Source organism: Eumetopias jubatus, unplaced genomic scaffold (assembly GCF_037043125.1).
Source record: "Eumetopias jubatus isolate StellerSeaLion01/CBP00866 unplaced genomic scaffold, mEumJub1_p1.0 scaffold_8, whole genome shotgun sequence".
Lineage (NCBI taxonomy): Eukaryota > Metazoa > Chordata > Mammalia > Carnivora > Otariidae > Eumetopias > Eumetopias jubatus.
Genome location: NW_028274814.1, coordinates 102221333 through 102248735, shown reverse-complemented (window position 1 = coordinate 102248735; position 27403 = coordinate 102221333). Strand labels below are relative to the sequence as shown.

General features: G+C 34.9%; 1 protein-coding gene across 2 annotated transcripts in view; it reads right to left on the bottom strand.

Annotated features, from left to right (window-relative positions):
• Positions 1 to 27403, bottom strand: part of NAV3 (neuron navigator 3) — a 346824-nt gene that overhangs the window by 305718 nt on the left and 13703 nt on the right. The window lies entirely within an intron of this gene.

Here is a 27403-nt window from a genome sequence, read left to right as displayed (position 1 = left end):
AATATACTTATATGTTAAAAAGAATAGTATCTGATAAATGATGCTACAGATTTTTTAAACATTCTTCCATACCTTAACACAACAGAAAAAGGAAAGAAAAAATAGATGTAAAAATCAGCTCCACGTTGATTAAAACCAGAGCCATAATCACATTATTTAGAGAGTTCTAAAAGTTTAAGCGTATATAAAGGAGGCATATTAAAATCTTAGTAAACATTATTAAGGATGCAGTGGCCAAGGCCTCAGCTGGAAACAAATGAAACGTTTCAATTGACTTTTCTCAGTACTTATACCTCTATTATGCATTTTCCTGTTTGACAGGATTGTCATGACCTAATGGTTCTATCCTAGAACTTGGCCTGGCATACTAGAATCTTCAACTACAGCTTTTTAGAACCTGAGGCCTCTTTCCCAAGACTATGTTCTTTCCCCGAAGAACTAATATTTCTAGGTTCCCTTTCTACTAACAGCTACCCTCATTGGTCTCTTCATTCTCCAAATGTTTTTGTTTTTCAGAAGTTTAGCACTTAAAGTTGCAATATACATAAAGTTAACACAAATTCCACTGTACTTAGGCAGCAACATGCCGGGCATTTTTCCCCATATTAGCTGGTCTCAAACATAGGCTTACCTTATTTAATATTCAGTTAAAGAAATAGGAATCTGTTCCCACGCTAGAGGAAAAACTTGACCAATAAATTGCAAGCAGATATAGTACACAAAACCATCATGTGTGGTATTCTCCAGTTTAGGAAAATATCAAAGGTAATTTTTACTAGTTTCTTCTCTGCTTACATATTGATTTATAGAAGTTATTTCTTAAATAAAATTCTATACACTTAGATCTGTAGTGAAATGTATTTCATACATTTAAGTGGACTACAAGTTATTAAGGTTTAGGAAAGTTGGTTCATTCTGCAGCCCATGGATCAAGGAGTAATTTCAACTTTCAAGTCTTATTATTTAAAAAATACATTTTGGGGGGTGGGGTATGAGTGAAATAGGAGAAGTGGATTAAAAGTACACTTATCTTGATGAGTACTGAGTAATATATGGAACTGCTGAATCACTATTGTATACCTGAAACTAAGATAACACTGTTTTGACTACACTGGAATTAAAATTTTTAAAAATGAAAAATGAGAAATAAGAAAGGAAGGGAAGGGAAGGGAAGAAGGAAGGAAGGAAGGAAGGAAGAAAGGAAGGAAGGAAAGGAGAAGGAGGGCAGACATTTTGTAAGGCTATAGTTGCCACAGATAGTATTCCTTGAATAGATCTGAGCAGAATAAATTGAAAACCTTCTGGAAAGGATTCACCATTCTAGATACCATTAAAAACATTCGTGATTCATGGGAAGAGGTCAAAATATCAACATTAACAGGAGTTTGGAACAAGCTGATTCCAACACTCATGGGTGACTTTGAGAGGTTCAAGACTTCATTGGATGAAGTAGCTGCAGATGCAGTGGAAATAGCAAGAGAATTAGAATTAGAAGTGGAGCTTGAAGATATAACCGAATGGCTGCAATCTCATGATAAAATTTTTTAATGGATGAGGAGTTGCTTCTTATGGATGAGCAGAGAAAGTGATTTCTTGAGATGGAACCTACTCCTTGTGAAGATGCTATAAAGGTTGTTGAAATGACAGAGGAGTTAGAATACTACATAAACTTAGTTGATAAAGCAGCAGCAGAGTTTGAGAGGATTGACTCCAATTCTCAAAGAAATTCTACTGTGAGTAAAATGCTATTGAACGGCATCACATACGACAGAGAAATCATTCAGGAAAGAAAAAATGAATTGATACAGCCAACTTTATTGTCTTATTTTAAGAAATTGCCACAGTTACTCCAACCTTTAGCAACCACCACCCTGCTCAGTCAGCAGGCATCACACTGAGGCAAGATCCGTCATCAGCAAAAAGACTGTGACTTGCTGTAAGCTCGGATGGTGGTTAGCATTTTTTTAGCAAGAAAGTATTTTTAAGGTTTTTTTTTTAAAGGCTTAGTAAAGTTGGGCATATGTATTCTCAATACCCCTGTAAGTGCTTAGATTCAAGAGCTAAAACTAACATAAATGGATCTTCTACTATGGGCCAGTTACTTTAATGGTTACATTATTTCATCTTTCTCACATCTCTGTGTGTGCACGTGTGAGCATGCACACACACAGGTATGCATTTTTATCCCTTTCGTCTCCAGGAAACCCTACGGATAGAACAGAATCCTTGGTGAAGCAACATGAAAATAGTGAAAAGGAAATAATGTTTACATAGGCTTTTACCTTGCTTTTAAGTTAAGGATGATGAATATCCTTGAATTTCATGAAAAATGACTGGTGTTTTTCAGAATTTAATTTAAACCCCCTTCCTCTCTTGGTTTATTAGATCCTCATGGATTAGCTTCTTCTTACCAGGTCTCCCACTGTCTTCCTCTTCCCAATTCTCCTTAAATGCTGGTTATTTTTTTTTCCACTCTGCCCACTTTCCTTTCCCCAGTGTGTGGTAGACTCTCCATCCACACATTCTCCAGCATCATAATAGAAACACCATGACTGACTTACTGACTTGTTAAAAATGTTTAAAAACTCACTTTCAGTCCCAATATTTCTCCCCAATTCTGATTCCTAAATGTCTCACTAATAAAGAGCTATTTTTTTCTAGAGAAATTTTGCTAGAAATTTCCTAGAAAAAGATTTTCTGGGTTTTATTCTGACTTATTTGATCACCTAAAATATATCAATTTGATCTCTCTATATTCTTGCTTGAAAAGTATAGAGATGTGATGATTATTAGAAGTTTTTATACTACTATACCTGTATATTATTTTACAATAACAGATTTATATATTTTATTGGTAAATTGTCATAGACGTAAAGTTGGAGTTGGGTAACAAGACTATATGTGTATTTACTTATTTTCTATCCCTTGCAAAAATGACAGGCAAGATAGAATTGAAGACATGCATCATATATTAGTTCATTTGTCACATAGTATGTCTAGTATATATTAAACACTAGAAATACATTGTTGGGCAAAAATATCACAGGTTTTACACCAATAAAGTTAATGGCTTAATAGGGAAAAAGATATTCAACAAATAATTATAATCAATGTATTCTTAAAAATCGCTGGAAGGATGTGGATGGAGCTAGAGAGTATTATGCTAAGCAAAATAAGTCAGTCAGAGAAAGACAAATACCATATGATTTCACTCATATGTGGAATTTAAGGAACAAAAGAAATGATCATAGGGGAAAAAAGTGAGAGAGAAACCAAGAAACAGACTTTTAACTATAGAGAACAAACTGAGTGTTGCCGGGGGGGGGGATGGGCCAAATAGGTGTGGAGATTAAGGAGTGCATTTGTGATGATCACCAGGTGTTATATGGAAGTGTTGAATCACTAAACTGTACACCTGAAACTAATATTACACTGTATGTTAACTAACTGGAATTTAAATAAAAACTTAAAAAAATGATATAAGAGCTCTGAATGAAAAGAACATGATATCAAAAGAGAGCACAAAGCAAAGGAAACTGATTTAGACTTTGAGGGTGGAGGCAGGTTGTCATGGGCCATGGCCCATGGGTCATGGCCATCACTACCATAACATATTTTTCAATACCATATTGTTTTTACTTGACGTTTATGGCCCCCAATAGGGTATTTACTTACTATATGTCAAGAATTGTATATCATTATTTAATGGAATCCTATAAAAGCTGGGGAATTGATACTTATAGATGTTAGGCAATTTTCCCAAGGTCACAGGGCTGATAAGGGGCAAACCTAAGAACTCAATCATCCCTGTCCAAAGCCCAGCTTCTTTCCACTTGACCTTATTTTCAGCATATTAATTAGGACTCCACATTCTCAGCTAGTGAGCAGAACATTCTCACTCTTCTTAAATGATTATTTTAAAAGGCTTGTACGCAACTGCAAGGGTAGTTTTCACAGAGTGATGTTTAAGGCATTGATACAATCATTTAAATTAACCAGGCTTCATGCAAGAGTTGAGTTTCTTAGGAGGACCTATATTTAGTCCATAGGAATGTATCCCCTGGCTCTGTTTTTCTCCTCATTATAATCCAGTGATCTCAGCATGTTGTTTATTCTTCTCAGATTTTTCCTAATTTTAATAGCTCTCTGTAAAGTTTGAAGACTAAAAGAAAATGACTTTGGCTTACCATAGAACCAATGAATCTACAGTACAGGGTCTGGGACTGAGATGCAGGATGGTATCTGGTGTGAGCAGACTCCACTCCCTAGTCTTCCCTAGTGCCTTACCTACACATGTCCTTACTTAAGTGGCCTCAGCATCCTGCAATTTACTAGATCAGTGCAGTCCAAAACTGCAGGCTATGTAACTTTTACACTGTTTTTGGCCTAAGAGGTGGGCTCACAACAGTACCTTTGTGTTTACTCTATTGTCATTCAAGAAATATTTTTTGCTATACTACAGTTACTCAAACTAATTACTTTAGTGTTTTCATTTTTATTACACCATCGGGTCTACTTAAGGATTTAGTGTCATAGCTCTAGGAATGGTCTGCCTACCATGCTTGGAAATGGTCACATTTTATTCTTATGCTCTAGCACCTTCTACATGTCTGAGCCTGTTTAAAAAAGCACATCTTCCACTCCTTTCCTCACATCCATCTCTTCATTACTTTCAAGAGCCATTCAACACTCACTTCCTTGTAACCATCAGGTTCAGCTATATGCTAATTTCACTTAGTTTAAATAATAACCTTAGGGCTTCATATACTAACCTATATTTTAATAGCAACTTCTACATATTTTTAAAATATACTTAAGCCCTGTATATGTATTTCAGCTTTGATATGCAGACACACTTCTAGAGAAAAGATGAATGGGAGCCAACATGTAATAAATACAGTGGTCAAGCGGAGCAAAGAGTAATTATGGGATCTTAGATTTCATCCACTTCCGCCTTCTGTATTTGCATTTATCATTCTAAATGCTGGCTATCTTTTAACCTGCTAAATTTATTGCTTGTTTTCACTGTCATGTTAATAAGTTTCAGTCACACCAAGTTATCTGCATGTGTTAAAGAACAAATATATCTTTTCATAGTTCTATTTGGTTACATTGAAAAGGAAGCTAAGTATGAGTGAGATGTTTTCAAGAAGTTAGCTTCATTGAGGATAGATGTTCCATGTTACTTGATGGAATAATGTAGCTATAAACCAAAGATTTGATGGGATATAAAGAGAATTTATTTCCATTTAAAACCATTAAATGAGCTATTCAAGAGTTATTCACTGAGTTATTCAAGAAGATACAGTACTGATACATCATTTATACCTCAAACTTAGGAGATTTTAAATCCTAATCGAAAGGCAAACTTCTTGTAACTAACCAACACGGCAAAACTGTCTCAAGTCACTTCTCAACATTTTTCTGTGATAGTAATTAAAATTGTGTAAAATCTTAGTTATTGGCCTTGGTGTGGGATAGAAAGAAAATGTTTGGTTCAGCATCCTGTGGTTGTTGGATCATCTGGCTTCTCTGATTCAAATCAAAGTGCCTCTGTGGCTTGCAGAGGCCAGGAGGCCTGTGGAATTTGCATGAGCCAGTAGCCACTTAAACTAACTCATTCCTACTGTACCAAGGTCTTTTTAAAAACTCCTTTCTTGCATCTGGTATCATTGTATGAATCCTCAAAACCATACTAATTGAAACGTAAGCCTTATGTGTTCAATTCCAATTCAAGTGTTCAAAAATTACTATTTTTCTTAATGATTTGGATTTTTGCTTTTTTTGTAGAGTTAAAATATTGTCTGTTTTCAAACCATCTGCTCAGAATTTTGCTAGTTACATTATATAAAATATATTTGGTAAACAAATAATAGAAAAAATGTTATCAAATATTGTTCTAGTGGCAGGTTGACAAACTCCCATAATGGAAGGTCAAGGAGCAATATTCCTAAAACAGCTGATTGTCTTTCCATGCATTTAAAAAGATATGTGTAGATTACCTACTATACAAAAAGTAAGAGATCTCAAAACTTATGGAAATGGGAGAAATGGATAGTGGTCACTAAACAGATTAGAGTGACAAAAAATGCATATAGAAGAAGAGAAGCAACCAATTGTCTTACGTTGTGGAGTTATATAGAAGATTTGTTCATTCATTTGTTTCTTGTTAAATAATTTATCTTACTTATAAGATCTATACTTATAAGATCTATAAGATCTATTACTATCAACCTATAAACATATTTAAATATTATTCTTTAACATTACTTTCTTAAATTATAATACATAAAAAAATTTAAGCAGAACAAAATTTTTATTACTACTACCAACAGACCATTTTAAGGATCAAACATTAACTAATGAGCACATCTCATATATACTTCAAAGAGTCATAGTTCCAAAGAACTGCTAATTCTCCCTTGGAAAATATATTTGTAATAACAGAAAATTAGAAAAGAAAAATAAGTTCCATTATGTTTGTTGGAAAAGGACTTGAAATATTAAGTGGTCATATAGACATTATGAGGGTAAAGGGAAACATCTATTCTTCTTTCTTATTCATTAGAAATGTTTCACATATCAGTTTTTCCTCTCACTTCAAAGCAAAATAAAATAAATATAGGATAAAAACATACAGATTTGGGGCGCCTGGGTGGCTCTGTCGGTTAAGTGCCGCCTCTTGATTTCGGCTCAGGTCATGATCTCAGGGTCCCCCACGTCGGGGATTTGGCTTGAGATTCTCTCTCCCTCACCCTCTGCCCCGCCCCCTGCTCACTCTCTCTCTAAATAAATCTTAAAAAAAAAAAACCATACAGACTCATTTACATTAACTACAAAAGAGTTTTGAACCACAGAGTGAATAAATTATAATTCAATCATGTATTTTTACAGAAGAGGCTAACCTAAATAAACATATTCTAGATTTCCTCACCAACTTTTCACATTCCAACTAAATTCATAATTTGTTGACAATACAAATGCATTTCTTCTAGATCTTATAATGATACCTTTAATGACCGTAACAAATTAAAATAAATAATAAAATGTGCCTGATGTCAGGGATGTCACAGTAACCTTCGCTGGGTTACTCCTAAGTTAGCTCATTCATACGTTCCTCCAGTTTTTATTTGAATTAATATTTACTAAGCACCAACTTTGGGCAAGAAACTACTACTCAAGACATAAAGGGGTCAGAGTTGAATAAGAATAAGACAGAGAAGGCCTTTCCCCTCATGTGTATACATTCTTTTAAAAAATGAATAAGAGAATTACAGACTGAAATACATACTACGAAGGAAATTTTTAAAAGGGTAATATGATATATAGTGGATTGGCAGTGGGGACTTTAGATAGGAAAGAGTTGCTTAAGAGGTGAGCAGAGATGCCACTGGAATATATTTCTGAGAGAAGTCTACTTCTATTAAGATTAGCCACAAGAATTTATATAATCTTTGCTCTCTCGGCCATCTTAGAAATTAAACTCACTACATCCAAGCTTGGAGTGGCATTTGTATAGCAAGGTCGTCCTTTCCATTGCACCAGGGAAATTCTTACAGCGGAAATTAGCTAGTCCGCATGTGATACTTTTAAAGGTATTTAAAATAAGAATTGATATGAAAAAGGACTCAAAGCCATATCATAACAAAGTGTGCTTAAACAAACTTCGTTATTACACTTTGATACATTTGGAAACCGTTGGGCCCTACTTCTGAGAAGTAGGTATGTCATGACCCAAATCAATAGATTTAAAAATATCAAAATGCTCAGAATAGCTTATGCTATTATTTATGTTAGAAAAAAAAACATTTGAAATATCTAATTATGAAGACTTCAAAAAGCTGTCCACTGAAGAGTGACTATCAAGCAGAAACTATGAAGGGATCAAAAATACAAAAGTTTAACCAGTAGTCAGGGGTCTTTCCCATAGATATCCTGACATCTGCTGAAGAGCACTGAGCTTCTATGACATTATATACAGACAATTCATTGTAATAATTCTTAGAAAAATAAGTTAAAAGTTAAACTTGTCAAACAAGTATGTATTCTGATACACCTATCTTTAGCAGAAGTATTATTTGTTTACACTTTACATTTTGTTTCTTTAGTATTTGGACAGTTGGCACTCCCAGCCCTTCCATTTTAAATACAAACCTGTTGTATTTGGGATGAGCAGGTGCAAATAATTTAACAAAGATTTTCAAGATGTCAATTCCTTAAGTATATGCGTGCAGTTCATCAAGTCACTGGCAAAAAAGTTTTCATTAACAAAGTAGAAAGGGGGTAACAGGCAGTGTTTAATATGATAGACATAAAGACATGGAATACTTTAGCCCTGTTTTTTCATTAAGAGGAGAGAAAAAAAAGTTTCACGACCTTCTAAAATTGAGTGTGACAGTATCCTCCTTCATCCTGTCCCCATTCAAGTTTTAAAATAAATAGTTTCTTCATCCCAGAAACTCCTGCCTTATTTATATGGGAACATTAGATAAGCTATTGTTTGATCAAAATAATGTTTCAAAAAAAAAGTTATCATATCACCACCAATGAAGCAATGCTTTCCCTTTGGGCTTTCACTTACTTAATGAATTCAAACAGAAAGAGAATAATAATGTTGTCTTTTTATAGTGTTTTATCATTTGTTTGGTACACTCCTTGGGCCCTGCTAGGAAGGATTACAGGACAGATTATTAATTTAATAAATGTTTTCTCTTTTGGTTTCATCTCAAAAACAAAACATCAAGCCAAAGTAAACACTCTCAAATTATTCTACAGATTCTACAGGCTGGCCACTATGGATTCAGCATCAGTTTTAGATAATTCTCCAACTTTCTCTTCACCTCCCCACAAAAACTCCTTTGGCATTACAAAATGCTAAACAAATTCATTTTGTTGACAAGCAGAACTGATTCAAGAAGGCAAGATACCTCATTACCTTTGTCATGAAACTTTAGATAATTAAAATGTCACACCAAATTTTCCTTTGGACAAAAGGCTTGTCAGGGACAACTGATAAACTGCTCTTTTCTATACACTTAACTTAAAAGCACTTAAAAACCATTATTTTAATGATATACAAAAGAAAATTAACTGACTGTTACATTTTCGGTACTCCTCCAAAGACCCATGAACGGAAACATAATTCATTTTAATGTGTGTCCCACATCTGGAAAAACCTCAGAAGAGCTATTTTTGCTATTTATTTAAAATAGCAATCATCATAATTTTATCCATTGGAAAAATTGGAAAACATGTCAGAAATAAGACAGCAGAACATTATCTTTCTTGTGTGTGGAGTTCCTTTTTGACCTTCGATTGTATATTTTAAAGACACTTTAGACAAACACAATTTATATGTCAGTTGACAAAAATGACTGAAATCCTACCTAATGTTTATGCACTTGGTATTAGCCTGGTAAGGGAAGGATTATTTTTCTAATGGCTTAAAAGAATGAACTTCATTTTTACAATTACAGAGTTTAAACATAGTATATGATAGAATATATAATAGTAAACAAGCTTAGGAAACTTACTTAAGATCTCAGGCAGCCTCCTTTAAGATTCTGGGTTGTTTTGTTTATTTTTGTTTTGTTTTCATAATCGACTCCCTCCCCAACCCTAACAATTTAAAACTCAATTGGCTTCTATGATATCTGGCTAGAAGGTAATAGTAACCCTAAGCTATGCATCCTATTGTTTATGTAACAGGTTGCAAGTGTCGAGGAGAGTCAGTGGGCCATATTTCATTTGTTATTGAAATATCTGCTTTATTTTTTCATGATAAACAACATGAAACTTTACTTGCTGAAGCATTTCTCAATGTGTTCTTAAGACAGAAATACAAGACAGTTGCATTGGAACATCATTCCAGATATCTTAGTATTTGACTACAGCATAAAGGGCATCAATTTAACCCATTAAAGATCATCCTATCTAATCATGACAAACACCATATAACAGGAAGACTAGACAAAAAAGTCAAAGGGAAGCAAGGGCAAAAATGAACTATTGGGACTTCATCAAGATAAAAAGCTTTTGCACAGCAAAAGAAACAGTCCACAAAACCAAAAGACAACCGACAGACTGGGAGAAGATATTTGCAAATGACATATCAGATAAAGGGCTAGTATCCCAAATCTATAAAGAACTTATCAATCTCAACACCCAAAGAACAAATGATCCAATCAAGAAATGGGCAGAAGACATGAACAGACATTTTTCCAAAGAAGACATCCAAATGGCCAACAGACACATGAAAAAGTGCTCAACATTGCTCGGCATCAGGGAAATCCAAATCAAAACCTCCATGAGATACCACCTCACACCAGTCACAATGCCTAAAATTAACAAGTCAGGAAATGACATATGTTGGTGGGGATGCAGAGAAAGGGGAACCCTCCTATACTGTTGCTGGGAATGCAAGCTGGTACAGCCACTCTGGAAAACAGTATGGAGTTTCCTCAAAAAGTTGGAAATGGAGCTACCCTATGATCCAGCAATTGCACTACTGGGTATTTACCCCAAAGATATAAATGTAGTGATCCAAAGGGGTATGTGCACCCCGATGTTTATAGCAGCAATGTCCACAGTAGCCAAACTATGGAAAGATCCAAGATGTCCATCAACAGATGAATGGATAAAGAAGATATGGTGTTTGTGTGTGTGTTATATATATATATATATATATATAACACACACAATGGAATGTTATGCAGCCATCAAAAGGAATGAAATCTTGCCATTTGCAACGACGTGGATGGAACTGGAGGGTATTGTGCTAAGTGAAATAAGTCAGTCAGAGAAAGACATGTATCATATGACCTCACTGATATGAGGAATTCTTAATCTCAGGAAACAAACTGAGGGTTGCTGGACTGGTGGGGGAGGGATGGGGTGGCTGGGTGATAGACATTGGGGAGGGTATGTGCTATGGTGAGCGCTGTGAATTGTACAAGACTGTTGAATCACAGACCTGTACCTCTGAAACAAATAATACATTATATGCTAAAAAAAAAAAGAAGAAGAAGAAGAAGATAGTAGGAAGGGAAAAATGAAGGGGGGGAAATCGGAGGGGGAGACAAACCATGAGAGACTATGGACTCTGAGGGAAAAAAAAAGGCATTAATTTAACCCATTAAAGATCGTCCTATCTAATCATGACCAACACCATATAACAAGAAGACTAGACAAAAAAGTCACAAATCCTCTAGATAGGCTTGATTAAGTAAGAGAGTTTCTTTTCTTATTTTTTATTTTTTTAAAGATTTTATTTATTTATTTGTCAGAGAGAGAGAGAGTGAGTGCACAAGCAGGGAGAAAGGCAGGCAGAGGGAGAAGCAGGCCTCCCGCTGAGCGAAGAGCCCAATGTGGGGCTCAATCCCAGGACACTGGGATCATGACCTGAGCTGAAGGCAGACGCTTAACCTACTGAGCCACCCAGGTGCCCCAAGTAAGAGAGTTTTATGCAGACAAATTTACACAGTTGTGTGCACAAAACAGAAGAAAAAAGAAGAAAAAAGTACAGTTTTTCTTTTTAAGCTGAAAAATGTTTTAATCAATTATGACCTGCGTAAATACCACAGAGCTGTATGGTTTTGCTATCACTTGTTAATTTTATCTCTACCATATAGGAGACAACCCCAGTTACGGCATCAAGCTGAAGTCTCAGCTGAAGCACATGAATGCTCAGGACAAATGTCTCCATGATAAAGAAAGGGATTAGTGGGATTTTCCAGTGCTCTTCATCATTTCTTTACAAACATATATCAAATGAGTATTTTATAGTATATCCAAATAATTCAGACAAAAATGATCAAGTTTACCCACTCTGTGAAGGATAGTTTTGATCCTCAAGCCCTTTATTTCCCTTTAACAAGCCAATTAAAACAGCTTGACTAAAGATTACTGAAATGCTAAATTCACTGCCATTCAAAATTATCTGAGACACTGCCAGCAACCCTTCCCACTTGGTTATAAACCCATATGGAGCTCTACTTAAAAATTTAAACCTGACTTTAGGCATTCACATCTGCATCTAATATTTTGACAGTAAAAACTAACTTTATTGTATTTAAATGTCAAATACAGACTTGGGAGTATTGTATTTTATTCAAATAAAATAATGCTGATTTATTCCAATCCCAAAGTAATAATGCTTTATTAAATAATTGCAAATTTTGCCCTATACCAAGAAAACATTTTTAAAAAGAGAAATATTATTTAGCAACTAGAAAAATAAATATAAGTATTTTTTTGTTTGAGTACTTATGATTGTCAATTTTGGTAGAGCACTACTTTGGAAATGGTTCTTTCTTTTTTTTTAAGATTTGTTTATTCATTTGAGAGAGAGAGCGGGGCAGGATGGGTGGACAACAGAGTGGGAGGGAGAGTCCCAAGCAGACTCTGCATGGAATGCAACTCAGGGCTCAATCTCAGGATCCCAAGATTATGACCTGAGCCAAAATCAAGAGTTGGACGCTTAACCAACTATGCCACCCAGGCACCTCTGGAAATGATTATTTCTAATTCAAGCATAGAAAAGGATACAAAAGTTATTATTTAAACCTTGGCTATATTTTAATTCGCTAATTTTTAAATAGTATACATAATAAAAAGTTTAACAATACACAGCATATATATATACATGTTTATTTATATGTATAGTTTTATATATGTAATATATATTTATATACACTTTATAAATATGTGTGTGTTGTATGGATACATATATGTGTGTGTATGTTTATGTGTATACTTGACATACATATATCTATAGATATATACAAGTAAAGTAAACACCCCTCTACCCTTGATCTCTAATCATCTCAGTTTCCCTGTCCTCCCTGGAGGCAATCACTGTTACTACTTTCACATGTATCTTTCCAAAGCTGGTTTGTACATAAATAAATGCATATGTACACATACATATAAATATATTTTATGTGTATTTGATTATAAAAATGGAAGTATACTACCCATCATGTTCTGTACTCTACTTTTTCCATTTATCTTGAATCTCATTCAATATTAGTATATGCAGATCAATCACATTCTTTTTAATGAATAAATATTTTAAATGTGCTTTACTTATTAACAGAAGTTGATCTAAATTATGATGAAATAGAATTAAGCATAAAATAAATGAAAATGGGGACAGTGTGAGCAAAAGAAGATAAAGAGAAATAGAAGAATTATGAGGCCTGTCAAAGTTCAAATTCAAGGCAAAGGTATCATTTTAAATATTTTCTTGAAAAGCAGAAATATACAGTAAAAAGTTTATCAATATAGTCTTTGCTATCACCCAAGAAACTGTTTTTCCAATAGAGTCACAGCTGATTTTCTTTAAGCCTGAAAAATGACTCACTTTCTCATACAACCTTTGCCCTGGGAACCAAAAGCCATATTTCATGGGACTATGTATTTCTCTTAGACAAAACTGAGTAATTTTAAGACTGGAGTTATAGGTTAGGTTATTTCTGAGATACACTTGCAGTAAAAATTTCCAGGGACTTACAATATAATTGCTAAGGTGGTAACTTGGGAGCATAACAGATTCCCAAGGAAAGTTTATAAGTATGATAAAAATATGTAAAAAAATTTAATGAATTAAAATGACAGGGGCACCTGGGTGGCTCAGTTGGTTGAGCATCTGCCTTTGGCTCAGGTCATGATCCCAGGGGTCTTGGAATTGAGCAGCATGTTGGGTTCCCTGCTCGTGGGGAGCCTGCTTTTCCCTCTCCCCTCTGCTCATGCCTTCTCTCACTATCTCTCTTTCTCAAATAAATAAATAAATCTTAAAAAAAAATAAAGAAAATGACAATTAAACTGAAAATTTTTTCTCCTCTCTCTAAAAGACTGAAGAGAGATTGCAACCAGTCATGAAACTGACTTGGGTTTCTCATTCATTGTTAGGGTGGCTGAAACTATGTTCTTGTGAATGACACACACACATTTTCTATAATTGTAATGAAAATAAACTAGAAGAAATACTTGTGAACACATAATGCCAGTAAATCAACATAAAAGTTTTATAATCTTAAAACCTTATCTTATCATCATATGGGGTAAAGAAACTTGTATCTCTCTCAGTAAAAAACCATAACAGAATTATCCAAGGCAATATCTCCTCTGCTAAGCGCTGCACATGCAACTGTATAGTTAGTGAGATTTTGTAACATTGCATTTGGAGTGGCTTGGGTTGGTAGAGCAGCTATTGTTATATGGATAGGCGCACTTATGCGGCAGGATTTTCCTTTTAAATATTTTCTGGGGTTTAACATGAGCAAACTTTTGATTTGTGAGCTTTTGCTTTCCCTGAAGAAAAGTGGTCATACTACAGTGAAAGAAGAGAGGCTCCCCTAAGTGCTGGAAGTCGAATTCCCACAGTGGGAAAAACCACAATGAGATAGTGGTAATAAAATATGGCTGTGAGTTCCCAACCTCTCTTCAACAGAGCTGCTTTCTCACCAACTCTTCTGGTAAATCTCTATTAAAATTGTGTATGTAAACAGTTGGAATCTTACATATTAACTTTAAAATGGCAGCATACACATTATACTTGCTGAGAACCTGAGGTATTACTGAACCTTTGGAAATCTTAATTAACAACACAGTCCTCACAAAACATTTCCTGGAACATATGTACATTGAGTCAAATTCTTCATCCACATGGAATCCAATCTCCCCTAAACCTCCTGTCTCCCATTTTCATTTTCTTTTCATGTTTTCCACCTCCCATGAATAGTGAATTTTTCAAGCCATACTCCAGAGCTTCAAATACTGCAATATACTTTACAATGTGGATGATGGATAACTTTCTGAAATATTATAAGCTATTGTGTTTTATTTTAGAAGCCACTGCCAAAAGTAAAACTCACAGGCCAGATTCCTAACTCCCTTGGAACTCTCCTATAGAAGTGACCCCTTCAAATTCCTAAGCCCATGAAATAAATATGGATTGTATTTTACTCAAATGCAAACTGTGTTTTTATTCTTGGCAAATTGCAGGGGCAGCATTTGGTATCTAATGTGAATTTTCTTTTCACTCATGTAATTTTTATCCTTACAAAGATATTAAAAACAAATAAGCCAACAAAACAACAATAACTAAGCTCATCAACTTTGTGTCACAGAAATATAACCAACTCCGTGGCATTGTAACTACAAGTACGAATATGTGGGGGGGTGTCATTGTCACCTATATATTTCAGCTACGTAATATAGATTTTTATTATCCCCAGTTTCAAGATATGGTTTTTTAAAAATTTTTTATTGTTATGTTAATCACCATATATTACATAATTTGTTTTGGTGTACTGTTCCATGATTCATTGTTTGTTCATAACACCCAGTGCTCCATGCAGAACGTGCCCTCCTCAATACTCATCACCAGGCTAACCCATCCCCCCATGCTCCTCCTCTCCAGAAACCTCAGTTTGTTTTTCAGAGTCCATCAACTCTCCTGGTTCGTCTCCCCCTCTGACTTACTCCCCTTCATTCTTCCTCTCCTGCTATCTTCTTCTTTTTCTTTTTTTCTTAACATATGTTGCGTTATTTGTTTCAGAAGTACAGATCTGTGATTCAACAGTCTTACACAATTCACAGCGCTCACCGTAGCACATATCTTCCCCAATGTCCATCACCCAGCCACCCCATCCCTCCCACCCCCGACACTCCAGCAACCCTCAGTTTGTTCCTGAGATTAAGAATTCCTCATATCAGTGAGGTCATATGATACATGTCTTTCTCTGATTGACTTATTTCACTCAGCATAACACCCTCCAGTTCCATCCATGTCGTTGCAAATGGCAAGATCTCATTCCTTTTGATGACTATTTAATTAAATTTTTTGCAAGAACATTCACATATGATTACTTCCTTTGAGGAAAATATTACCTAAGGCAGACTTTTTTTCCCCAAAACCTTTTTTCTTGTCCTTGAAAAAAATCCAAGAAATGTCATGTATAACTACAGATATAATAGTTTAAAATTCAGACAAAGGGAACTGTTAGGAACCAAAATGATGACACTTTAACATTCATCATTACAAGTACTGCAATTTCATTTTAGTGGCTGAATTAATGAGACTTTTAATTTTTGAAACTTTTTAGTTTCAACCTTGCTATTTCATGTAACCATCACCACTTTAAAAAAAAAAAAAAGAAAAGAAAAGAAACAAAAACCCCTCACAATTATCATATGATTTCAAATAAAGTTGAAACCAAAATCTTGGAGTACCTGACAACAGTTATCACTTATTAAAGGCCCACTTTGTTCCAGGCACTGTAAAAAAGACGTCTATTCCTTACAAAAACTCTATGAAGGCCATATTATATCATCCATTTTAGAGATAGAGAACAGGTACTCCGAGAGGGTAAATATTCAAGGTTACTCCCTCAAGAAGCGGCAGGGCTGGAATTATATGCCTGGTTCCAACATTCATGCTTGAATTCCTCCCCAAGTTTATCAGAAACATGTAGGTTTGAATTTCCCAATTGGTATCTCATTTTTCAGATTATCAAAATAAATGTGTTTGTTTTAAAAGAGTTAAAGATTTATTCAATGAAAAGCCAGGAAAATAGTTTTAAATATTCAACAATGCTAAATGAAGCCTAAACAATTAGAATTTAATCCTTTCATTGTCCAAAATAAGTAAAAATTTAGAAACGCTCAAGATCCATAAAGCTTATTTTCAGAAAATATTACTTCTTATTGCCAAATTAAACCACTCAAAGTGTAGAGCACATAATTCCACACTATCTGGGGGAAATTTTTAAAAAAGCCATTCCCTAATATTCAAATATTTAATGTTATTTAGAAAAAAGATGTGGATAATTAACTATATTTTCCCTGTTTTCAACCTAACATTTCAATGTTATATATTCCCAAACACTGTAAAATAATTTAATAGTGAGAATATTATTTTTATTAATTTACTTTTTGTTACATCAGTTCAAAACTCTGTGACCTTTTTCCACTAAAAAAGTATTCTAAGACAATATATTAAAAATTATTTCTGGAGTTAAAAAATTTAATTGAAAGATTATACTAAGCCCAAAATAAATCATGGAACACTATATCAAAAACTAATGATGTACTGTATGGTGACTAACATAACATAATAAAATAAAATAAAATAAATAAACCAAATAAAGTCTTAATTCAAATAAATCTAATTTCCAATGTCTATTTTTACACTTTAAAACAAAGGCAATGACTCTAGTGTGACAAAAGAGCCCTTAAGGCTCACAGGATGACAATAGCCAACATTCAGAATTTATGAGCAATTTATCAGTATTACCTCCAAATTTTCACCCTGCCCTTATCACCTCATAAAGTGGTATTTATGCTCAGATTTAAATAGCTACACATTACAAGAATGAAAAATAGGAAGAATGCTCTAGTAAATAGAAGACCAAGACCTGCAAGCCCTACAGTTTTATGACAGAGACCAAGGAGCATGATCTATGAAATTCTTAATATATATCCAGAAGTAAAAATAATTATATAGTGCTCCTTTTCACTCCATAGCATATGTGCCAGAATAAAGTGGATTTCTGAAAAATTATACTGATGTGAAATTAATATTCCAAAACTTATGGAAAAGTAAATTTTAATAATAAAACTTACATGCAGATAAATTTCATAGCATTATTAGGAAAATCCAGTACACGTCTGTGTCAGTTACCATTTGCTATAAAATACACTACCAAAAATTTAGTGAATTAAAACAATCTTTTTTTTTTTGCTCATGATACTAAGGGTTGACAGTTTGGCCTATAATCAGTTGAGCTGTCATTCACTCGATTTTGGCCAATCTCACACAGGTATCTGCAGTATGCTGGTGTGCTGGTAGTTGATACTTTGTCATATGTCTGGCATTAGCTAGCTGTTGGTTGGGGCCCTGGGTCAGGTGCCATTCATTACCCAGTAGGCTAGCCCAGACTTACTCACATAGCATTTCCCAAGAACAGCAAGTGGAAAAGCTACAGACCTCTTGAAACCTAGGCTCAGAATTTCCAGTGTCTCTTCAACTACATTCCATTGCTCAAAGCAAAGTACAAGGCAGCCCAGATTCAAGATGGAGGTAAAGAGACTCTTGTACTCTGCCTTGATGGGAGGAGCTGCAAAGTATTGTAGAATTTTTATAGCACAATGTCATTAAACCAAGACTTTATGAGAAATTAGAAAAATAATGTAATGTCCTTTAGGAATATCATAGATTGACTAAAATAGATTCTAACAAATTAAACTTTTTCATTTTGTGACAGTGTTACTAAGTTGGCAGCCAAGGGAGTAACAAAGACATAGATATTTTGATTTCACAAAAATTTCTGGTGATTTCACTTATTTTTTTTACAAAAACATACTAAAATTCAGTGTATACAATAGGGAAGAGTTAGATAATTTCAAAAATATTTAGAGAATTATGATTAAAGAATGATGATTAACAGACCATTGTCTACTTTGAATATTTTTAGGGAACATCCAAAAGGATGTACTAACTAGCATTTCTAAGTAATAGATGCTTACACTTAAAAGATTTAGATGGTATCCCATTCAATTTAAAGATTAGAAAAGATACTAGAAATACCTAGCATGGTTGATAAGCAAAGTGGAAATTAGCATAGCTGGACTTAAAATCACATGCTATTATCCAAAGAAAAATGCTATAAATATTTTGGCACATTTACCTTTTTTTTTTTTAATTTACAAGCAGACTCCTCAGAACAGGGAGCCTGACGTGGGGCTCAATCCCAGGACCCTGAGATCATGATGTGAGCCAAAATCAAGAGTCCGACACTTAACCAGCTGAGCCGCCCAGGTGCCCCTGATGCATTTACCTTTAATTATTTCAACACAGACAACACATGAACACACACACACACACACACACACACACACACACACACACAAAATTGGGTTATAGTGATCATATAGCTTTATATCCTATCTTTTTCATTTACCTTTATATCAAAAATATAGTCCTACATCATTAAATATTCTTGGAAAGCAAGGTTTCTAATGACAAGTAATTTCTGTGTATCCATAAATTAACTGAAAATTAGGAGAACACTTGGGTTGACAATAATTATAAGATCTAGGAGACTTATTCAAATTCAAATTTAGTATGTACAAATAATATGAAGCACTGCTAAAAGATGATAAAACTACTTTAGGTTGAATCAACAGAAATAGGCTGGCTTCATGTAGGAACCAACAGAATCATGGTCCCTTTCCAGGTAAAACATCATGGGACTGCTGCTTTCTATTAACTTTTAATTTTAAATTTAAAGATGTCAGTAACTACTTAGGCTATAGCAAAAGCAGAATAACTGGGATGGTAAAGAATCTAGAATCCATATCACGTACGGAATAAAGACTTTTGCTTAAAAAGGAAGACAAAAAGGTGAGACATTTTCACATTCCTACCACCTTGTAAAGCTGAAAGTATCCTTTCACATGCCTGCTTCCCCATGTCTGACCTCCTCCAGACTTTTACTCACCTTTGTATCCCTGAAACCTATAAAGTCTGAGATGTGATAGGGCTCATATAATGTCTGTTGAATAAATAAGTAAATGAAAAAATACATTAGTGAAGTAGAACCAGTAAATGGATGTTATAGACAGGGAGTTTTTACCCGAATATAAGAAAAAATTTACTTTGTGAGACACTAACCCCTGGTAATCAGAAGGATTCTGTCAAATTAACTGAAGGGTTCCTACATTAAGATAAAAAGTTTCACCAGGTTACTTCATGGATTCAGAGATAATATGACACAAAATAAAATGGACTTTAATTTTTAAAAATATGGACCAGATTATCTCAGTTCTATACCATGAACAATTCTCCATGTTTTAATATATTTAGTATGTAAATATATAACAGCAGCTATCAAATATATTGTACATATTCAATTTTATATCTCAAATAATGTTTTTTTAACATAGAATAGCTTAATGTCCTTTGAATAGGCAGTCTTAAATAAGACACAGAAAAATTGATATATGGGATTATATTAAATTAAGAATTTATGTTCTTCAAAAGAAACCATTCCTAGAGAGTGAAAGGACAATCCACAGGGTGGGAAAAGATAGTGACAAAATGTGTATTCAAAAGATCTATATCCAGACCATTCTTACAGGCCATTAAGGAAAGAGACTCACGACTCAGTAGAAAAGTGAGCAAAAAATCTAAACAGACACTTCACAAAATAGGATATCCAAATGATCAATTAAATATATTAAAAGATGATCAATGCCATTAGTCATCAGGAAAATGTATATAAAAACTACAATAAAATCCCACTACACAGAAGATACTAAGAATATGTGGTCTCCTACCAATAAGGATATCTACTGTGAGCAGAGATGTGGAACAGCCAGAGATAGATGCAAGGTGGTAAGGAATTTGGTACGAGCACTGGGGAACACCACAGCAGTATCCACTAAAGTTGAGCTTATGCATTGTCTATGACCTTGCAATTTCAATCCTAGGTATTTACCCAACAGACACTGTTTCATATGTTCACAAAAAGACATGTACAAGAATTTTCACAGCATTATTTATAAAGCCCCAAACTTTAAGCCATCTAAATGGCTACATTAAAGATTAAAAAATAAATTTTGCAGAAACCTATGCTCTGGAATAACATGAATCTTTTAGAATAAACCATTCAAATCCACATAGAACACTATGTAAGCATATGGAACCATAAGGTGGACAAAGAAGCAGAACAGAATACATATTTCATAATTTCATTTGTATATAAAGGACAAAACAGGCAAACATTAATATATACTCTTAGAAATTAGGATAGTGGTTTCTATCACTAGAACTCAAGGGGAAGGGGGCTATTTCCTGTTCTGCGCAACTTGTACAGGTATGTTCTATTTCTGAAAACTCAGGAGCTATATATTTATGATATGCATATTTTTTGGTTTGTGTTTATTGTGCTTCAATACAAATTTAAACATAAAAGTTAAAAATGTTTTCTAACACACTAAATATTTTACTAAGTGCTTTTCACAAACTTACAGTGAATGATATTATGCTATTATGTTTCTTAAATGTAATAGAAACTTTTAGGACAGTTATTCCATTTTGAAGATCAGTCAGTCCACTGCTAACTTAAATTATATGATGAGCAGGCCACATCTATCCATACTTTCAAAAATCACCTCTTATTTCCTAGAAGTCATCATTTCTTTTATACTCTTGCCCTTTTGACTCAATTCCTGCTTCTACAGTAATAGTTCTCATTCCGCCACATAATCCGGAGGAATTACATAAAAGGCAGTAGTAGCTGGGTCATTTTACTTCTGTCACTTGGCTCCTTTATGCTTTGGTTTCCTTGTCTGTAAAGCACAGCTAATAGTACACACAAATACTAAATGGAAATGTATTTAAAGTATCTCCAACAGTGTCTGGCAAGTATTACTTAATGAGTGATAGCCATTATTAGTCATAGTCTTTCATGAGTTACAGAATAGACACTGAGACCCATATTAAAAAATATTTTCAACAGTTTACAGTGAAAGTTGGGAAAAAATACAATAAGCTATGAATTTCACCGAATCATGATGTATATATTCCTATATTTATATAGGAGGGAGCATATTTTTGAGACATTAAAACAGCATATTCTTGTCCTTATTTACCTCTGTGTCTTAGTTGATCTTTGGTTCCTCCATCCGTTGAAATGATGACATTTATTATTTCAAGAAGACAGAATTCAGGCCATAACAACAACAACAACAACAACAACAACAACAAAATCATGGCTCAACTTTATATCAAATTTTTCTTTTAAGTCCATAATGACAAAATAGTCTTGAAAGTCAGGATTTTCAACAAATCTCTTTCAACAAGAGCAAGTGTTTTCCATGTTGCAAAAGCTTTCCTTTACCTATCAAATGAAAACCAGAGCACAGAGTTATATGATGAAACACAGCATTTTTAGAGGTATTTTCAGAGAAGCTAACTGTGATGGTGAGATAAATAAAAGTTCAAATAGCAGGAAGACAGGAGATTCAGAAGAGGTGTGTCAACGACAAAATGCCATTAGAGTCTGTGAAGGAATCTGATGTCTCCATATCCCTAGGAACAGCCCCAGGACTGTTGAACAAGAAGTCCCAGGTAGGTTGAAGATCAGGGTGAAAGCTAAGAGGATTTGTGTCTCATTTCCCACCTACAATATAGGGTGTTCCTTGCCCATTTTGAATAGCCACAGTAAAGGGAAAATGGCAACAGGACATGGTTAGACAGGTGGGCCTTGAGAAAGCACTTCTGATATATATATGAATCCAGAAGTTTCCATGTATCCCAATGGGGTTATGCAAAAATGTGGAGAGGACTAGTGTACCCAAAGAGAGCTGGCATTAGGACAAGGTAGATGCAGAATTTGGGCAATGGTAATGAGCAGTGGGCATCCACACAATACCCAAAACCCACGTCTCAGCAGAGAGTAGCGCAGTGTGCCCAGTGACCAGGCATATGGGGCTATCTCAGCATTAAACAGCAAGAATCCAGATGGTAGCATGCAAACCCAAGTGGCTGTCTCACTCCATACCTTATTTCTCTGAGGATACACAAATTCCCTAAACACATTGCTTCTATTCATCCACAGATGCCATTTTATAAATGAGAAAAGAGATGAGAAATTTCATGAAGAAAGGAAACAGCACTTACAAGAAGTTTGACCTTCAAATTACTATACATTTCTTTAATGAGGCTTTCTTAAACCAAAAAAAAAGTCCAAATTAGGTTTCTCCCATCCTCACCAATCTCCTTTTCCACTACCATCAGCAGGAATGGCATTTGAGAGCAAGATGAGATATGCTGTAGAAAATACTGAGTTATATTTTCTTGTACATGTAAGAAGTAGTAAGAAGTAGTGTGTCCTAAAGCCCTTTAAGTAAAACATATAAATTACAATGCACTTGGCTGAATTTACTACATTACAATGGATTTGAGATTAGTTAGAGGAAGATTCAGACCATACATCACCCTAGAAAAGAAAAACTCTACTAACATCCATAAACCCACCCTGGCTATAGCACATGGACATTGTTACTGAATAAAGTGATCTCACCAGTTATGTTCTAACTGACAAGGAAATCGAAGAATGCCAAGATGCTTTTAGGTGTTGGAGCATGACTTGAACATATTCCATCTTCTTACTGATTCTCCAGCACAAAGCTATGGCTGGCTTACTATAAGACAGACTATGGGTCTTGGATTTGATGTTAAAGTTACATTCATTTTCCTAAGCAGGTTTGTAAGATAACTAAGTAATAGTTATGAACAAATAGGACACTCAGGTCATGGCTTTTTTTTTTTTTTTAAGAGTTTTTATTTATTTATTTGACAGACAGACACAGCGAGAGAGGGAACATAAGCCAGGGCAGATGGAGAGGGAGAAGCGGGCTTCCCGCTGAGCAGGGAGCCCACTGTGGGGCTCGATCCCAGGACCCTGGGATCATGTCAGGTCATGGCTTTTATATTCCCTTTTTAAGATGAAATTGCTTAAGACAGTCCAGTTCAATTTGCTGGTCCTAATTTTACCAATGTACAAAAAAGAGATACTTGTATTAGAAGATCCTCCACTATCCCTTCCACTAGTAATATTTAGTATTTCATGGAACAGATTTAGAGGCATATGTGACCACCTTTGAAATAGGGTAGATTTGCTCAAGAAGGACTAGTATACTATACTGAAGCCAAAATTATGAAGATTTTGACCTTGAATCATTGAAATAGCAGATATATACTAAAATAGAAGAGCCAAAATTTATATCCAGTCATGAGTAAGATCTAGGATAGTTCTTTGTGAAATATAGACATGAGGCAAATCATAAGACAAAAGAATAAAATTACACAAATCTGTCAATTTTTTTTTAGTTCAACAGTTATGTTTAAATTCCTACTGCGTGCAAGGCATTGTGTTAGATTCAACAAATGGTACTGGGAAAACTAGAGAGCTTCATGCAAAAGAATGAAACTGGACTAGGTTCTTATACCATACACAAAAATAAATTCAAAACAGGTTAAAGACCTAAATGTGAGACCTGAAACCATAAAATTCCTAGAAGAGAACATAGGCAGTCATCTCTTTGATATCAACCTGAGCAACATTTCTCCAGGTATGTCTCCTCAGGAAAGTGGAAAAAAAGCAAAAATGAAACTATTGGGACTACACTAAAATAAAATACTTTTGCACAGTGAAGGAAACCATCAATGAAACTAAAAGGCAACCTACAGAATGACAGAAGATACATTCAAATGATATATCTGATAAGGACTTAATATCCAAAATATATAAAGAACTCACACAACTCAACACCAGAAAACCAAACAATCTGATTAAAAATGGGCAGAAGACCTGAATAGACATTTTTCCAAAGAAGACATGTGGATGACCAACAGACACATGAACATATGCTCAACATTGCTAAATATCAGGAAAATGCAAATCAAAAGCAATGAGATATCCCCTCAAACTAGTCAGAATGGCTAGTATCCAAAGACAAGAAATAACAAGTGTTGGTGAGGATGTGGCGAATGTAAATCGGTGCAACCCGTGTAGGAAACAGTACAGACGTTTCTCAAAAAATTAAAAATAGACAATATGATCCAGTAATTCTACTAGTGGGTATTTACCCAAAGAAAACAAAAACACTAATTCAAAAAGATATCTCCCCTCCCCTCATGTTTATTGCAGCATTATGTACAATAGTTAAGACACTGGAGCAATCCAAGTGTCTACCAATAAATGACTGGATAAAGAAGTTGTGATATAGATGTATTACTCAGCCATAAGAAAGAATGAAATCCTGCCATTTGTGACCACATGTACAGACCTAGAAGTATTATATAAAGTGAAATGAGTCATACGAGAAAGACAAATACCATATGATATCATTTATACGTGGAATCTAGAAAACAAAACAAAGAAACAAACAAGAAAAGCAGAAACAGATTCATAAATACAGAGAACAAACTGGCTAGTTGCCAGAGGGAAGAGCATAGGGAGATGGGCAAAATGGGTGAAGGGGAGAGGGAGGTGCAGACTTTCAGTTATGGGATGAAGTCATGGGGACGAGAGATACTGCGTATGGAATATAGTCAACAATACTGTAATAGTGGCAGGTGGTGACTACACGTCAACATAGCATTGTATAGACTTGTTGAATCACTATGTTGTACATTTGAAACTCATGTAACATTGTGTGTCAACTATACTTTAATTTAAAAAAATTAAAGACACTGTTTTAAAGATCTCAGTGGATGTAAACGTGAATCAAATAGGCCTCCTGTTAAAGTAAGGGTTTAAGTGAGAAAATTCAGTCCAATCAGATTAGAGAGAACCTTAAAATTACCAAGATTATAGCTGTGCTAGGGAAGATTAATTTGTCAACAGTGTATAGGAAGAACTAGTACCACTTTTATAGCCACAAAAATCAAAGAAAACACTACTGTTATACAATCACTCTGAGAAGTTCAAAACCTATGATCTATAAACCTCAGCAAACTGGCAAACTTAGCACAGTCGGTCTTTTGGAGTATATTGAATGGAATCATACCAGGAAGACTGAGGTTCTTGGTCTTTCTTAAGGAGATTTTTCTCTATTTACCTGGGTTCTGCCCTCCAAAATAAAGGGCAGCAGTAGAATTGAAATCACCTACTGTTCGAGAACATATGGCAAATGTAGGACACATTTTGTTCAACACATGATAAGGTAGGTACCTCTTTATCCTTTCTGTCACTGCCAGGGTAAACTGTTCCCAGTATTTAGTAAATTATGTGCTGTATTAAAAATAGTATGAGCTCATTATTCATTATTTGTAGTAGAGGACAAAGTTCCTATGTGTCTCCAACTTGACTACTTCCAACAGAGGAATGGTTTTGATTTATTTGGACTAAAATACTTGGGAGTATAATGGAAGGAGGGTAAGAACTTCTTGCTGATTTTTCCCATTAAACATTCTTGGGCAAACCTGAGAAATTACCCCACAGAATGGATCTTATATTCATTCAGTAGCCTAACTTTGCAGCAAGGAGCAAACTTCATCAGTTTAACTCAGAGCAGTCTTGTTATTTCAATATGGCTGTTACTATTTATAAAGTTACACAATCAAGTTGGTTCCTTCTTCCTCCCCATCTGAGACAGTTTACAACACACACACACACACACACACACACACACACACACACACACACACACACATCATTACATAACTGCATTGCCAGGAATTCCAAGTGTTGCTTTCTGGTGCAGAGTAAAATATCCGCACCTTGACTTATGTCTTACTCATCCTAAATCACATCTGCTTTTTGGGCACTTTCTCCTGGCTGAAGAATTTGCTCTGAAGTTTTACTACATTCATTAGAAGGCCGTTTTTGCTATTCTGACTATTCATGTTGTGGTTTTACAGATGTCCTGCAAATGAAAGCCTGCTGCACAACAGGAAGTACCCACTGCCAAGTCCTTTGGAGAGGAGCAGCACATCCACAAGAGGATCCAGGTGGTAAGACATTTGAACAAAAGCTTTACACAACCGCATTTGAAAAGAAGAAAGCAAAAGACAAGGCAGACATTGGCACTCACTCTAACTCTGCTCAACTTAATGGCAGCTGTACCAAATGGATATGTGTTCATGTAACTCAGTGTTGTGACAGGGTGGTGAAGCAAATAAGCTACAAAAGGAACAGAATGAACATAGGGATAAAAGGGCAAAGACCTTCTCGCAACGTCTTAAAATGGTAAATTTGATTAAAATTGGATTACTATTTTTCAAGGCTCGAGGAGAAAAAGGGATATATCAGTGCTGTGATACCCATGCTTCACATAGCATCTTTTCTCATATTGCAAGCAGAATGAATTGTAGATAAAGTCAGCACCTGGGTCACTCTTTGCCTAGAAGGACTTCTTTCCTGCTGAATTCTCTGCAGCATTCTCTTTCAGTTGGATTTTATCTTCTCCCTTCTAATTCTCTCAGCTTGATTCACATACGCCGTACATAAGGGCTAAACAAAGTGTGTTTCATGCCTGAGGGAATTAATTTTCTGCCTGGGATAATGAGACAAAATGTGATGCAATTCCTTCCTTGATTTTAAAATGTTTTGTTATCTTGAAGGCAACTCTCCTCATCCAATAAAAACAGAGAACGAAAAGGGTGACCTTAAAAAAACATATTTCTGAAACCTAAGATTCTCACACACACAAATGCCTCTGATAATTCTGGGTGTAGACAGATGCTCCCTTCCTTTTTGTGCTTCCCAAACATTCTGTCAATGGTCTATTGTTAAAGTGCGGACTTTCTCCCAGACCACATCCTGTCTGTCTTACAGAGGAGAAGCATGCCACTGAAGGAAGCTGAAAGTCCTGTTCTTTGTGGTCT